At 40.6% G+C, this 16,436-nt stretch overlaps 1 protein-coding gene across 3 annotated transcripts in view; it reads left to right on the top strand.

The window, feature by feature from the left end:
• LOC120056894 (glutamate receptor 4) overlaps positions 1-16,436 on the top strand; it is a 226,099-nt gene that overhangs the window by 126,666 nt on the left and 82,997 nt on the right. The gene's annotated exons all lie outside the window — the stretch shown is intronic.

Here is a 16,436-nt window from a genome sequence, read left to right as displayed (position 1 = left end):
TATGTTAGCTGTTTAGGATCAAGTCGGATAGTCTGTTTATGATCATGTCGTCAGTCTGTTTAGTATCACGTCGTAGTCTGTTAGTATCATGTCCTAGTCTGTTTAGTATCACGTCGTAGTCTGTTTAGTATCAACGTTCCTAGTCTGTTTAGTATCATGTCCTAGTTGTAGTATCATGTCGTAGTCTGTAGTATCATGTAGTCATAGTCTGTTTAGTATCACGTCGTAGTCTGTTAGGATAACGTCGTAGTCTGTTTAGGATCATGTCGTAGTCTGTTTAGGATCATGTCGTAGTCGTTAGGTCACGTCGTAGTTGTTAGTATCACTTCGTAGTCCGTTTAGTATCACGTCGTAGTCTGTTTAGGATCATGTCGTAGTCTGTTTAGGATCATGCGTAGTCTGTTTAGGATCATGTTGTAGTCAGTTTAGATCATGTCCTTAGTCTGTTTAGGATCATGTCGTAGTCTGTTTAGGATCATGTCGTAGTCTGTTTTAGGATCATGTTGTAGTTAGTTTAGGATCAAGTGTAGTCTGTTTAGGATCACGTCGTAGTCAGTTTAGGATCATGTCCTAGTGTGTTTTAGTATCATGTCGTAGTTCGTTTAGTATCATGTCGTAGTCTGTTGTAGGATCAATGTAGTAGTCTGTTTAGGATCACGTCGTAGTCTGTTTAGTATCACGTCGTAGTCTGTTTAGTATCACAGTCGTAGTCGTCTGTTAGTATCACGTCGTAGTCTGTTTAGTATCATCGTCGTAGTCTGTTTAGGATCACGTCGTAGTCTGTTTATGATATCAGTCGTAGTCTGTTTAGGATCAGGGTATAGTCTGTTTAGGATCAGTGTGTAGTCAGTTTAGGATCAATGATCCTAGTCTGTTTAGGATCATGTCGTAGTCTGTTTTAGGATTCATGTCGTAGTCTGTTTAGGATCATTGTAGTCAGTTAGGATCACGTCGTAGTCTGTTAGGATCATGTCGTAGTCTGTTAGTATCTCATGTCCTAGTCTGTTTAGATCACGTCGTAGTCTGTTTGTATCACGTCTAGTCTGTTTAGTATCACGTCGTAGTCTGTTTAGTATCATGTCCTAGTCTGTTTGTATCATTCCTAGTCTGTTTAGTACATGTCGTAGTCTGTTTAGTATCACGTGAGTCTGTTAGTATAGTCGTAGTTGTTTAGTATCACGTCGTAGTCTGTTTAGGATTCAGTCGTAGTATGTTTTAGGAGCATGTCGTAGTCTGTTTAGGATCACGTCGTAGTCTGTTTAGGATCACGTAGTAGTCTGTTTAGTATCAGTGCGTAGTCGTTTAGTTATAGCGTAGTCGTTTAGGATCATGTCGTAGTTGTTAGGATCATGGCGTAGTCTGTCTGTTAGGATATGTTGTAGTCAGTTTAGGATCATGTCCTAGTCTGGTTAGGATCATGTGTAGTCTGTTTAGGATCATGTCGTAGTTGTTAGGATCATGTTGTAGTCAGTTTAGGATCACGTCGTAGTCTGTTAGGATACGTCGTAGTCAGTTTAGGATCATGTCCTAGTCTTGGTTAGTATCATGTCGTAGTCTGTTTAGGATCATGTCGTTTAGTCTGTTAGGATCATGTTGTAGTCAGTTTAGGATCAAGTGTAGTCTGTTAGGATCACGTCGTAGTCTGTTTAGTATCATGTTGTAGTCTGTTAGTATCACGTCGTAGTTGTTTAGGATCAAGTCGTATTCAGTTTAGGATCATGTCCTAGTCTGTTTAGTATCATGTAGTAGTCTGGTTGTTATAATGTCGTAGTTGTTTAGGATCAGTCGTTAGTCTGTTTAGTATCACGTCGTCGCTGTTAGTATCATGTCGTAGTCTGTTTAGTATCATGGTAGTCTGTTTAGGATCATGTCGTAGTCTGTTTAGTATCATTGTCGTAGTCTGTTTAGGATCATGTCGTAGTCTGTTTAGGATCATGTACGTAGTCTGTTTAGGATCACGTCGTAGTCTTTTAGGATCACGTCGTAGTCAGTTAGGATATGTCCTAGTCGTGTTAGTATCATGTCGTAGTCTGTTTAGGATCATGTTGTAGTTATGTTAGGATCACGTCGTAGTCAGTTTAGGATCATTGCTCTAGTCTGTTTAGTATCATGTCGTAGTCGTTAGGATCATGTCGTGTCTGTTTAGTCTCATGTCGTAGTCTGTTTGGATCATGTCGTAGTCTGTTTAGGATCATGTTGTAGCAGTTAGTAGGATCACGTCGTAGTCTGTTTAGGATCACGTCGTAGTCTGTTTAGGATCATGTCGTAGTCTGTTTAGGATCACGTCGTAGTCTGTTTAGGGATCACGTCGTAGTCAGTTTAGGATCATGTCTAGTCTGTTTAGTATCATGTCTCTAGTCTGTTTAGGATCACGTCGTAGTCTGTTTAGTATCAGTCGGTCGTAGTCTGTTAGTATCATGTCGATAGTCTGTTTAGGATCACGTCGTAGTCTGTTTAGTATTATGTCGTAGTCTGTTTAGGATCACGTCGTAGTCTGTTAGTATCACGTGTAGTCTGTTTAGTATCAAGTAGTCTGTTTAGTATCATGCGTAGTCTGTTTAGGATCAAGTCGTAGTATGTTTAGGATCAGTCGTAGTCTGTTAGTATCATGTCTAGTCTGTTTGTATCATGTCGTAGTTCTGTTAGATCATGTGTAGTCTGTTTAGTATCATGTCGTAGTCTGTTAGGATCACGTCGTAGTCTGTTTAGGATCAGTCTAGTCGCTTAGTATCATGTCGTAGTCTGTTTAGGATCACGTCGTAGTCTGTTAGGATCATGTCGTAGTCTGTTTAGTATCAGTCGTAGTCTGTTTAGGATCACGTCGTAGTCGTTTTAGGATCATGTCGTAGTCTGTTTAGGATCATGCGTAGTCTGTTTAGGATATTGTTGTAGCAGTTTAGGCATGATCTAGTCTGCTTAGGATCATGTCGTAGTCTGTTTAGGGATCATGTCGTAGTCTGTTTAGGATCATGTTGTAGTCAGTTTAGGATAACGTCGTAGTCTGTTTAGGATCATGTCGTAGTCTGTTTGTTCATGTCTAGTGTTTAGTAATCACTGTCGTAGTCTGTTTAGTATCCTGTTATTGGTTGTTTAGTATCACGTCGTAGTCTTGTTGTAGTATCATGTCCGTAGTCTGTTTAGTATCAGTCCTAGTCTGTTTAGTATCATGTCGTAGTATAGTTTTAGGATAATGGCGTTTAGCTGTTAGTATCACGTACGTAGTCTGTTAGTATCACGTCGTAGTCTGTTTAGGATCATGTCGTTAGTCTGTTTAGGATCATGTCGTAGTCTGTTTAGGATCACGTAGTAGTTAGTCTGTAGTATCAAGTCGTAGTCTGTTTATGATTCGTGTAGTTGTTTTGATCATGTCGTAGTCTGTTTAGGATCATGGCGTAGTATGTTTAGGATCATGTTGTAGTCGTTTTAGGACATGTCCTAGTCTGTTTGGATCATGTCGTTAGTCTGTTTAGGTCATGTCGTAGTCTGTTTAGGATCATGTTGTAGTCAGTTTGGATCACGTCGTATAGTCTGTTTAGGTCAGTCGTAGTCAGTTAGGATCATGTCATAGTGATTTAGTATCATGTCGTAGTCTGTTTAGTATCATGTCGTAGTCTGTTAGGATCATGTTAGTCAGTTTAGGATCAGTCGTAGTCTGTTTATGATCACGTCGTAGTCTGTTTAGTATTCATTTTGTCAGTCTGTTTAGTATCATGTGTAGTCTGTTTAGAGATCACGTCGTAGTCAGTTTAGATCATGTCCTAGTCTGGTAAGCATGTAGTCAGTCCTGTTTAGTATCATGCGTTGTCGTTAGGATCACGTCGTAGTGACTACGACGTGATCTAAACAGACTACGACGTGATCCTAACTGACTACAACATGGATCCTAAACCTTGGACCACGCCATGATCCTAAACGACTACGACGTGATCCTAAACTGACTACGCCATGATACTAAACAGACTACGACATGATACTAAACAGACTACGACATGATCCTAAACAGACTACGACATGATACTAAACAGACTACGACGTGATACTAAACAGACTACAACATGATACTAAACAGACTACGACGTGATCCTAAACAGACTACGACATGATACTAAACAGACTACGACATGATCCTAAACAGACTACGACGTGATCCTAAACAGACTACGACATGATACTAAACAGACTACGACATGATCCTAAACAGACTACGACGTGATCCTAAACAGACTACGACATGATCCTAAACAGACTACGACGTGATACTAAACAGACTACGACATGATACTAAACAGACTACGACATGATACTAAACAGACTACGACATGATACTAAACAGACTACGACATGATCCTAAACAGACTACGACGTGATCCTAAACAGACTACGACATGATCCTAAACAGACTACGACATGATCCTAAACTGACTACAACATGATCCTAAACAGACTACGCCATGATCCTAAACAGACTACGACATGATCCTAAACAGACTACGACGTGATCCTAAACAGACTACGACGTGATACTAAACAGACTACGACGTGATACTAAACAGACTACGACATGATACTAAACAGACTACGACGTGATACTAAACAGACTACGACGTGATACTAAACAGACTACGACATGATACTAAACAGACTACGACGTGATACTAAACAGACTACGACATGATCCTAAACAGACTACGACATGATCCTAAACAGACTACGACGTGATACTAAACAGACTACGACGTGATACTAAACAGACTACGACATGATACTAAACAGACTACGACATGATACTAAACAGACTACGACATGATCCTAAACAGACTACGACGTGATCCTAAACAGACTACGACGTGATCCTAAACAGACTACGACATGATACTAAACAGACTACGACATGATACTAAACAGACTACGACATGATACTAAACAGACTACGACATGATACTAAACAGACTACGACATGATACTAAACAGACTAGGACATGATCCTAAACTGACTACAACATGATCCTAAACAGACTACGCCATGATCCTAAACAGACTACGACATGATCCTAAACAGACTACGACGTGATCCTAAACAGACTACGACGTGATACTAAACAGACTACGACATGATACTAAACAGACTAAGACATGATACTAAACAGACTAGGACATGATCCTAAACTGACTACGACGTGATCCTAAACAGACTACGACGTGATCCTAAACTGACTACAACATGATCCTAAACCGACCACGCCATGATCCTAAACCGACTACGACGTGATCCTAAACTGACTACGCCATGATACTAAACAGACTACGACATGATACTAAACAGACTACGACATGATCCTAAACAGACTACGACATGATACTAAACAGACTACGACGTGATACTAAACAGACTACAACATGATACTAAACAGACTACGACGTGATCCTAAACAGACTACGACATGATACTAAACAGACTACGACATGATCCTAAACAGACTACGACGTGATCCTAAACAGACTACGACATGATACTAAACAGACTACGACATGATCCTAAACAGACTACGACGTGATCCTAAACAGACTACGACATGATCCTAAACAGACTACGACGTGATACTAAACAGACTACGACATGATACTAAACAGACTACGACATGATACTAAACAGACTACGACATGATACTAAACAGACTACGACATGATCCTAAACAGACTACGACGTGATCCTAAACAGACTACGACATGATACTAAACAGACTACGACATGATCCTAAACAGACTACGACATGATACTAAACAGACTACGACATGATACTAAACAGACTACGACATGATCCTAAACAGACTACGACATGATCCTAAACAGACTACGACATGATACTAAACAGACTACGACATGATACTAAACAGACTACGACGTGATCCTAAACAGACTACGACATGATCCTAAACAGACTACGACATGATACTAAACAGACTACGACATGATCCTAAACAGACTACGACGTGATACTAAACAGACTACGACGTGATACTAAACAGACTACGACGTGATCCTAAACAGACTACGACATGATCCTAAACAGACTACGACATGATACTAAACAGACTACGACATGATCCTAAACAGACTACGACATGATCCTAAACAGACTACGACATGATCCTAAACAGACTACGACGTGATCCTAAACAGACTACGACATGATCCTAAACAGACTACGACATGATCCTAAACAGACTACGACGTGATCCTAAACAGACTACGACGTGATCCTAAACAGACTACGACATGATCCTAAACAGACTACGACGTGATCCTAAACAGACTACGACGTGATCCTAAACAGACTACGACATGATCCTAAACAGACTACGACATGATCCTAAACAGACTACGACATGATCCTAAACAGACTACGACATGATCCTAAACAGACTACGACATGATCCTAAACAGACTACGACATGATCCTAAACAGACTACGCCATGATCCTAAACAGACTACGACATGATCCTAAACAGACTACGACGTGATCCTAAACAGACTACGACGTGATCCTAAACAGACTACGACGTGATCCTAAACAGACTACGACATGATCCTAAACAGACTACGACATGATACTAAACAGACTACGACATGATCCTAAACAGACTACGACATGATCCTAAACAGACTACGACGTGATCCTAAACAGACTACGACATGATCCTAAACAGACTACGACATGATCCTAAACAGACTACGACATGATCCTAAACAGACTACGACGTGATCCTAAACAGACTACGACATGATCCTAAACAGACTACGACATGATACTAAACAGACTACGACGTGATCCTAAACAGACTACGACATGATCCTAAACAGACTACGACGTGATCCTAAACAGACTACGACGTGATCCTAAACAGACTACGACATGATCCTAAACAGACTACGACATGATACTAAACAGACTACGACATGATCCTAAACAGACTACGACATGATACTAAACAGACTACGACGTGATACTAAACAGACTACGACGTGATCCTAAACAGAGTACGACATGATACTAAACAGACTACGACATGATACTAAACAGACTACGACATGATCCTAAACAGACTACGACATGATCCTAAACAGACTACGACATGATACTAAACAGACTACGACGTGATCCTAAACAGACTACGACATGATCCTAAACAGACTACGACATGATACTAAACAGACTACGACATGATACTAAACAGACTACGACATGATACTAAACAGACTACGACATGATACTAAACAGACTACGACATGATACTAAACAGACTACGACATGATCCTAAACAGACTACGACATGATACTAAACAGACTACGACATGATACTAAACAGACTACGACATGATACTAAACAGACTACGACATGATACTAAACAGACTACGACATGATACTAAACAGACTACGACGTGATACTAAACAGACTACGACGTGATCCTAAACAGACTACGACATGATCCTAAACAGACTACGACATGATCCTAAACAGACTACGACATGATACTAAACAGACTACGACATGATACTAAACAGACTACGACATGATACTAAACAGACTACGACGTGATCCTAAACAGACTACGACATGATCCTAAACAGACTACGACATGATCCTAAACAGACTACGACATGATACTAAACAGACTACGACATGATACTAAACAGACTACGACATGATCCTAAACAGACTACGACATGATACTAAACAGACTACGACGTGATCCTAAACAGACTACGACGTGATCCTAAACAGACTACGACGTGATCCTAAACAGACTACGACGTGATCCTAAACAGACTACGACATGATCCTAAACAGACTACGACGTGATCCTAAACAGACTACGACATGATCCTAAACAGACTACGACATGATACTAAACAGACTACGACGTGATCCTAAACAGACTACGACATGATCCTAAACAGACTACGACGTGATCCTAAACAGACTACGACGTGATCCTAAACAGACTACGACATGATCCTAAACAGACTACGACATGATACTAAACAGACTACGACATGATCCTAAACAGACTACGACATGATACTAAACAGACTACGACGTGATACTAAACAGACTACGACGTGATCCTAAACAGAGTACGACATGATACTAAACAGACTACGACATGATACTAAACAGACTACGACATGATCCTAAACAGACTACGACATGATCCTAAACAGACTACGACGTGATACTAAACAGACTACGACGTGATCCTAAACAGACTACGACGTGATCCTAAACAGACTACGACATGATACTAAACAGACTACGACATGATACTAAACAGACTACGACATGATACTAAACAGACTACGACATGATACTAAACAGACTACGACATGATACTAAACAGACTACGACATGATCCTAAACAGACTACGACATGATACTAAACAGACTACGACATGATCCTAAACAGACTACGACATGATACTAAACAGACTACGACATGATACTAAACAGACTACGACATGATACTAAACAGACTACGACGTGATACTAAACAGACTACGACATGATACTAAACAGACTACGACGTGATACTAAACAGACTACGACGTGATCCTAAACAGACTACGACGTGATCCTAAACAGACTACGACGTGATCCTAAACAGACTACGACGTGATCCTAAACAGACTACGACATGATCCTAAACAGACTACGACATGATCCTAAACAGACTACGACATGATACTAAACAGACTACGACATGATACTAAACAGACTACGACATGATCCTAAACAGACTACGACATGATACTAAACAGACTACGACGTGATCCTAAACAGACTACGACGTGATCCTAAACAGACTACGACATGATCCTAAACAGACTACGACGTGATCCTAAACAGACTACGACATGATCCTAAACAGACTACGACATGATACTAAACAGACTACGACATGATCCTAAACAGACTACGACATGATACTAAACAGACTACGACATGATACTAAACAGACTACGACATGATACTAAACAGACTACGACATGATACTAAACAGACTACGACATGATACTAACCAGACTACGACGTGATACTAAACAGACTACGACGTGATCCTAAACAGACTACGACGTGATCCTAAACAGACTACGACGTGATCCTAAACAGACTACGACATGATCCTAAACAGACTACGACATGATCCTAAACAGACTACGACATGATACTAAACAGACTACGACATGATACTAAACAGACTACGACATGATACTAAACAGACTACGACATGATCCTAAACAGACTACGACATGATCCTAAACAGACTACGACATGATACTAAACAGACTACGACATGATACTAAACAGACTACGACATGATACTAAACAGACTACGACATGATACTAAACAGACTACGACATGATACTAAACAGACTACGACATGATACTAAACAGACTACGACATGATACTAAACAGACTACGACATGATCCTAAACAGACTACGACATGATACTAAACAGACTACGACGTGATCCTAAACAGACTACGACGTGATCCTAAACAGACTACGACATGATCCTAAACAGACTACGACATGATCCTAAACAGACTACGACATGATACTAAACAGACTACGACATGATACTAAACAGACTACGACATGATCCTAAACAGACTACGACATGATACTAAACAGACTACGACATGATACTAAACAGACTACGACGTGATCCTAAACAGACTACGACGTGATCCTAAACAGACTACGACATGATACTAAACAGACTACGACATGATACTAAACAGACTACGACATGATACTAAACAGACTACGACATGATCCTAAACAGACTACGACATGATACTAAACAGACTGCACAGACCACACCATGATCCTAACAGACTATACAGACTACGACATGATCCTAAACAGACTACACAGACTACACCATGATCCAAAAAAGACTACACAGACTACGCCATGATCCTAAACAGACTACACAGACTATGCCATGATCCTAAACAGACTACACAGACTATGCCATGATCCTAAACTGACTACACAGACCACGCTATGATCCTAAACTGACTACGCCATGATCCTAAACTGACTACGACATGATCCTAAACAGACAGTGATATGACACACAAAGCTACATGATGTGCTAGGCTAAAATATGATGCAGCATAACACAATACACTGGTCCAGTGTGTGTGTGTTAGTGGTACGGGGTCAGCTGTTTTGTCACCCGCACCCGCCCACAATTGCTAATAACCCATCCGCAACCGCCCAAATATATGTGATAAAGTGAAAATCTGAGGTCCGCACCCTAAACCGCTAATATAGAAATTACACTGTAGGCTAGAGTCAGAGACGGCGGAGCAATTTATTGACGGGTGGCAGGATTTTTTGTTGTTGCCTGATTTAGATATGTTTCTGCTTATAATTTCCGACATTTTGGTAGGCTATTTGTTAGTCATATTGTCTATAATTACATACAAGCAGCTTCGCTTCTGTCATTAGCCCTATGTTGCCTTAGAATACTAAATAAACCCTTGCTCACCAGAATAATGTCATAAATCGATAGAATTAATGCTTTAATCTAGTTGACATCGGTAAAGTTTTCTATGCCGTATCTGCTTCTTTCACAAAGATGATTAGGGACCGGGGAGAAAATGCAATAACTGGGAAAGATTGTCTTTGCAAAATTTTCAAATAACATCAGTTTGTCTCAGATGCATATTGTATGTGGTTGAAATACTATGAGCTTTTATGATGCTGATAAAGATAGCACCTCTACAGATGGTATCTAACTGCGCATTCGCGTTCTCTCAAGATGCTGAAAGAAATCATATTACTCCACTTCTGTTCCCAAGTCAAAATAAGCCTACATTTGGTTTATCATTTTACTGAAAGAAATGCTTAATTCTGCAGGAGTTAATATTAAGACTGTGTGAGAGGTTATAGACCTACAGTCAGTGTCCAGATTTCAGTTTCTATTTAACCCATCTGAACAGTCGGCAACAGTTCCCTTGACTTGTCATAGGCCTATTTGAAGTCCCCATCTTGTGACAGTCAAAGTTGTATAGCACCGCACAATCCTCACACATAACGTAGACCAGGGATCATCAACTAGATTCAGCCGCGGGACCATTTCTTCTTGAGCGGCTGGTCGGGAGGCCGGAACATAATTACAAATCATTTGTAGACTGCAAATTGACCGCAAGGAGCCCAAACAGATATAATGTTTGACTAAAACATAATCATTTGAAACCTTGCTTACATTTGTATACGATCATGTGTGTCTTTATTACGTGTGGGAATACTTGGAGAACTTGGGGGGCCAAATAAAACCACCCGCGGGCCGGCAGTTTGGGAGCCTGACATAGACACTGCTATCATCCTCTTTTACCACTTCATCAAATCTTTCCCAAAAATGACTTGTCTGGCCTCCCTTCTCTTTATTTTCAACTCTACATTTTGCAACTCTTATTGAATTCAACTCCGACATTGTCCTTTTTGCGGCCATGGATGGACGTTGACTTTCTCTGCCCATTCCCAAAACCATTTGTCGATTGGTTGACTGTAGGCTATTTGGCGAGCGTACAGATGCACAAGTATTTCGCTACACTCTCAATAACATCTGCTAACCATGTGTATGTGACCAATACATTTGATTTGAGGGGGTTCAGGTGGGGCTAGTCTCCCAGGCAATGGAGGAGATGCCCGGTACGAGTGATGGGGTGCAAGTGTTGAGAGGGATATGGCAGAGAGGAGTCAGGGGTCTGTGGCCTCCATTGAGGAGGATATGGACATGTCTGATATCCCCGTTGGTATAGTAGCAGCTGGCGACGACTCAATTTACAATGTAGATGAGGTAAATGGGTTCCTGGACCAGACTTTTGGGAAATCTGTTAAATTGGCAGATTTTTTTAAATGTTGATTAGTTTGTGAGGTCAGCTGTGGTGTTACAGAAGACGGTAGGGTTAGACCAGTTGAGTGTGAAGAAGCTTTTCCGCTTGAGGAAATGTGTTACTGCTGTCACAGCAGCAAAATGTAGTGGGAAACATGGTAAGGTTAAGATAACATTAAAACAATGATGATTATCATGCCTCATAGGGTGCTTTTTTCTCTTTGTCTGGTTTCTTTGTGGTTTCTTCTGTTTTTCCTTTCTCTTTTCTATATGGAGGTACTAAGGGTCGGTTCTCTCAATATTAATGGGGGAAGGGACAGGAATAAGAGGGCTTGGGTATTAGAAGTAATAAAACAGAAAAGGCTTAATTACGTTTTTCTACAGGAGATAGATAGTGATGAGGCTAATGAGGTTTACTGGGGTATGTGGTGGGAGGTGCAGCATATATTCCGTCATGGTACTAATTTCAGTGCTGGGGTGGCAATTTTGTTTTCCTCAGACTTACGGGTGACTGTGGTATCTACAACAGAGAATGTGTCACGATCGTCTTCGTATTGTGAGAGAGAGGACCAAGGCGCAGTGTGATATAAATACATCTTCTTTATTTGAAGATGAAAAAGAACACTAATACAAAACTAAACAAAAAACGACCGTGAAGCTACAAACGAAAGTGCATACACAAGCTACTAACGTCAAACATAGACAATTACCCACAGCCTACCTAATGCCTATGGCTGCCTTAAATATGGCTCCCAATCAGAGACAACGATAGACAGCTGTCTCTGATTGAGAACCAATCCAGGCAACCATAGACTTACATAAACACCTACACTGAACACAACCCCATGAACTCTACAAACCCCCTATACAATACAAACACCCTAGACTAGACAAAAACACACAAACTTCCCCCATGTCACACCCTGACCTAAAATAATAAAGAAAACTAAGATAACTAAGGCCAGGGCGTGACAGAATGTCAAGGGTCGGGTTTTATTGGTCAAGGCGATGCATTTTTGTTGTTGTTTTTTTGGAATGTTTATGCTCCCAATGAGGGTACAGAACGTATTGCTGTATTTGATCAAATAAAGGAAACCTTAAGACAGTGTGACCAAGAGGGATATATGGTTTTAGGGAGGGACTGGAAATGTACAGTAGATTTTACTGTTGATCGCACTGCTGAAGAACCTCACTTGCGGTCAGCAATTTGTCTGTCTGGTCTATTAACTGAGATTGAGGTTTCTGATGTGTGGAGAGTAAGAAATGCAAAAGTTAGGCAGTACACATGGCTAAAAGTTAATGAAGGTGGTGTCAGTGCAGCGAGATTAGAGAGGTTGTATGTATCTGACCGCTACTGTGGTAGGGTTTTTCTGATCACCATATTGTTACTGTTGATATTCACTTGTCTTGTCCACGAAGGTCATCACCTTATTGCTATTTAATGGTAAGTTATTACATGGCGACATGTTTTGTGAAAGGTTTTTGTTGTTTTGGGAAAAATTGAGGATTATTAAATAGATTTTTGAGTCCTTGAGACAATGGTGGGAGGTTGGGAAGGCCCAAATACATGTGTTTTGTCAACAGTATACTGCTCTGTCTAGTATTGAAGTTAAAGAGACTATCAGGGCCCTTGAACAGGACATCAAATTATATTGAATCGAAGTTGCTCACTCAGAATGACCCCGGACTTGTCATGAATTTACAGGGCAAGAGACATGAACTGAGGTCGTTTTTACATTAAAGAGTGAAGAGTGAGTTTATTAGGTCTTGCTTTGCTACCCTCAAGGATATGGATGCTCCTAGCACTTTTTTTTAACCTAGGACAGTCGACATTGCAACGTAAACAGATGGTCTGCCTTCGTCTCCCTGATGGGAAGGTGACCACGGATGACGGTGAGATGCGCCAACATGACGTGTTTTTCTACTCTGCCCTCTATAAGGAGGAGGATTGTGATCCTCTGTGTGCTGAACAGTTGTTACATGGACTTCCTCAATTGGGCCCTGAGCAGGGAGCTGCTTTGGACTTTGACATTACTCTGCAGGAGCTGTCTACTGCAGTTATGCAGCGCTCATCAGGCCGAGCCCCTGGCATCGATGGTTTACCATCTGATTTCTATAAGCACTTATGGGGATCTATTGGGGGGGATTGTTATGAAGTAGTGTGTGAATCTTTTCATGAGGGTTCTCTTTCTGTATCCTGTCAACGTGCTGTGCTTTCATTGTTGCCAAAAAAGGGGGATTTGGCTCTTTAAAAAATTGCCGACCTGTTGCATTGCTATGTGCAGAATATAAAAAGATATCTAAGTGTCTCTCAAACAGGTTGAAATAATATCTGGGGCTGTTGGTCCTCAATGACTAGTCTTACTGTGTACCTGATCGCTCTAATGAGATAACTTGTTTCTAATAAGAGATGTTTTAGACATGTTTTAGACATTTGTAAACTGTCAGGAGAAGGCTTTTGACCGTGTGGACCACCAGTGCTTTTTCAAAACAATGAAAGCCTTTGAGTTTGGGGATGTTTTTTTTGTCTTGGATGAGTTTACTGTATGGCAACAATTTCATTACGCTTTTTTGTCAACATTTACTAACATTAGGCTATAACTAGCAAAACAAATGGCTCTGAGATATGAATAATATTACTACACAGATCATACACGTAACGTTAGCTAGCGAGCCAGCCAGCTAACGTTAGATTTTAACTTGAATTGAAAACGAATTTCTGACTAAATTTGAAATGTGTAATATCTGAAAATGTAGCTAGCTAGACTATCTTACTATCTTATACATGGATGGACGCTTCTCTCTCTGTCACGGATACCATGGTTGCCCTTAGTTTGAAGATGTAATCCGGAGACAGGTGTTTACTCCATTTCCTTAGCTATCATACCCTAATTCCAGTTATTTCAAAACTTGGTCCTTCAGAAAGTGGAAAGCAACAGGATTGTGTAGGATTACCTACACATACTGACCAGCTCATTTTATAGACAGAAGCGTGCTACATGGCAGACCAATCCGAACTCATCTCTCGGCATGTCCAGCCCACTCATTATCTCAGTCAATCATGGCTAGCAGGAAGGTTGCTGACTTTTTCTGTGGTTAAACCAACTAGGCTTGTAATTTAACAATTGTATTCTTATTTACCGATGGCATAGAAGTTTGTTATTAAGGCACATGAAAGTTCACATGATCCAGAAGCATTTCTGCCAAAATACGTACCCCAAAGTTTACGTTCAAACTGCTCTCCTATGAAGTAGTGACTCGTGACACACGCCTAGTTTCCTGAAACGAGTCACATTTGGGCCAAAGTACAAGTTTAGCCGAAGGGGTGTAGTTCTCTTACTTAACTTTGTGTCAGGAGCAGCTAAATTAGCAATTTGGCAGACTAAGGGCTGAGTTTGCCTGTTATACACTGGTTAATTACATTGGGTTGTTTATGAGCATATGGGGTATTCAGAGGTTGTTGTGCTTGTTAACTTAGAGGAAGATTTGGTGTTGTGTTTTTAATTGATGTTTAACCATGCTTTTGTTTGTTTGAGTGTTTATTGTGTTGTGGTTTCCCAGACCCAATCAAGTTTTTTAAAACTCACTCTCTCTCTCTTATTCTCTCTCTCTCTCTCTCTCTCTCTCTCTCTCTCTCTCTCTCTCTCTCTCTCTCTCTCTGTCTCTGTCTGTCTCTCCTCTCTCTCACACGCTCTCTCTCTGTCCCTCTCTCCTCTTCTCTTTCTTCTGCTTTAGCTTTAGGCATTTGCAAGCCGCAGAGAAATGGACAATCAACAGCACTGTAGCACTGTGAAACAATATGGCTGTCAAACCCGGCATAGCAACAACAAAACAACAACAAAAAACTTGTTTATCCCTTTACAATGGAACAGTTCAAATACTTTTTCCCTGTGTACCGTTCTTTCATTTGCGTACTCACAGTATGTGAGGAAGTCAGTGTAACCGTCTATTATGGTGTGTTTTTTAATGCGCAAGCATTTACAGCATCGAGGCGGTTTAATGAGGAAGTCTTAAGCAAACTGTTACTGCAGTGTTTACAGTATGTAAAGACTCAACACACAGATTTTCAGATTAAAGCCGGTGTGTTGTTTATCTCCTACAGGTCATATCCTATCACAATACCGCCGCTGGTTTATTAGCAGAGAGAACGTGTGTGAGAGAGAGAAAGAGAGAGAGAGAGAGAAAGAGAGGGGGGGGGGGAGAAGGAAGGAGAGGGCAGTGAAAGGGTGAGAAAGCGAGAAGGAAGAAAGAGAGAGGAAGAGAGGGGTGATGAAAGGAGGTAGAGAGACTCCTTAAACTTACGACTATTGCTTTCTGATGTCGTTATTTCATTTTGATGGGGAAAGAAAACCATGTTTTAAGATGGAAACATCAAAGAAAATTTGATATTTTGTGGATTTTGGGTAGTTATTATTGCATAGGCTATAAAGGGATCCTCTTGTAGGGATTTGAATGGGTTAGTGAACTATCTGCAATGTGTAAGTAACTCTCGCCCTCCCTCCCTCTCCCCCTATCTC

Source organism: Salvelinus namaycush, chromosome 12 (genome assembly GCF_016432855.1).
Source record: "Salvelinus namaycush isolate Seneca chromosome 12, SaNama_1.0, whole genome shotgun sequence".
Lineage (NCBI taxonomy): Eukaryota > Metazoa > Chordata > Actinopteri > Salmoniformes > Salmonidae > Salvelinus > Salvelinus namaycush.
Note: the sequence above shows the minus strand (reverse complement) of the source record. Positions and strands in the feature narration are given on the sequence as shown.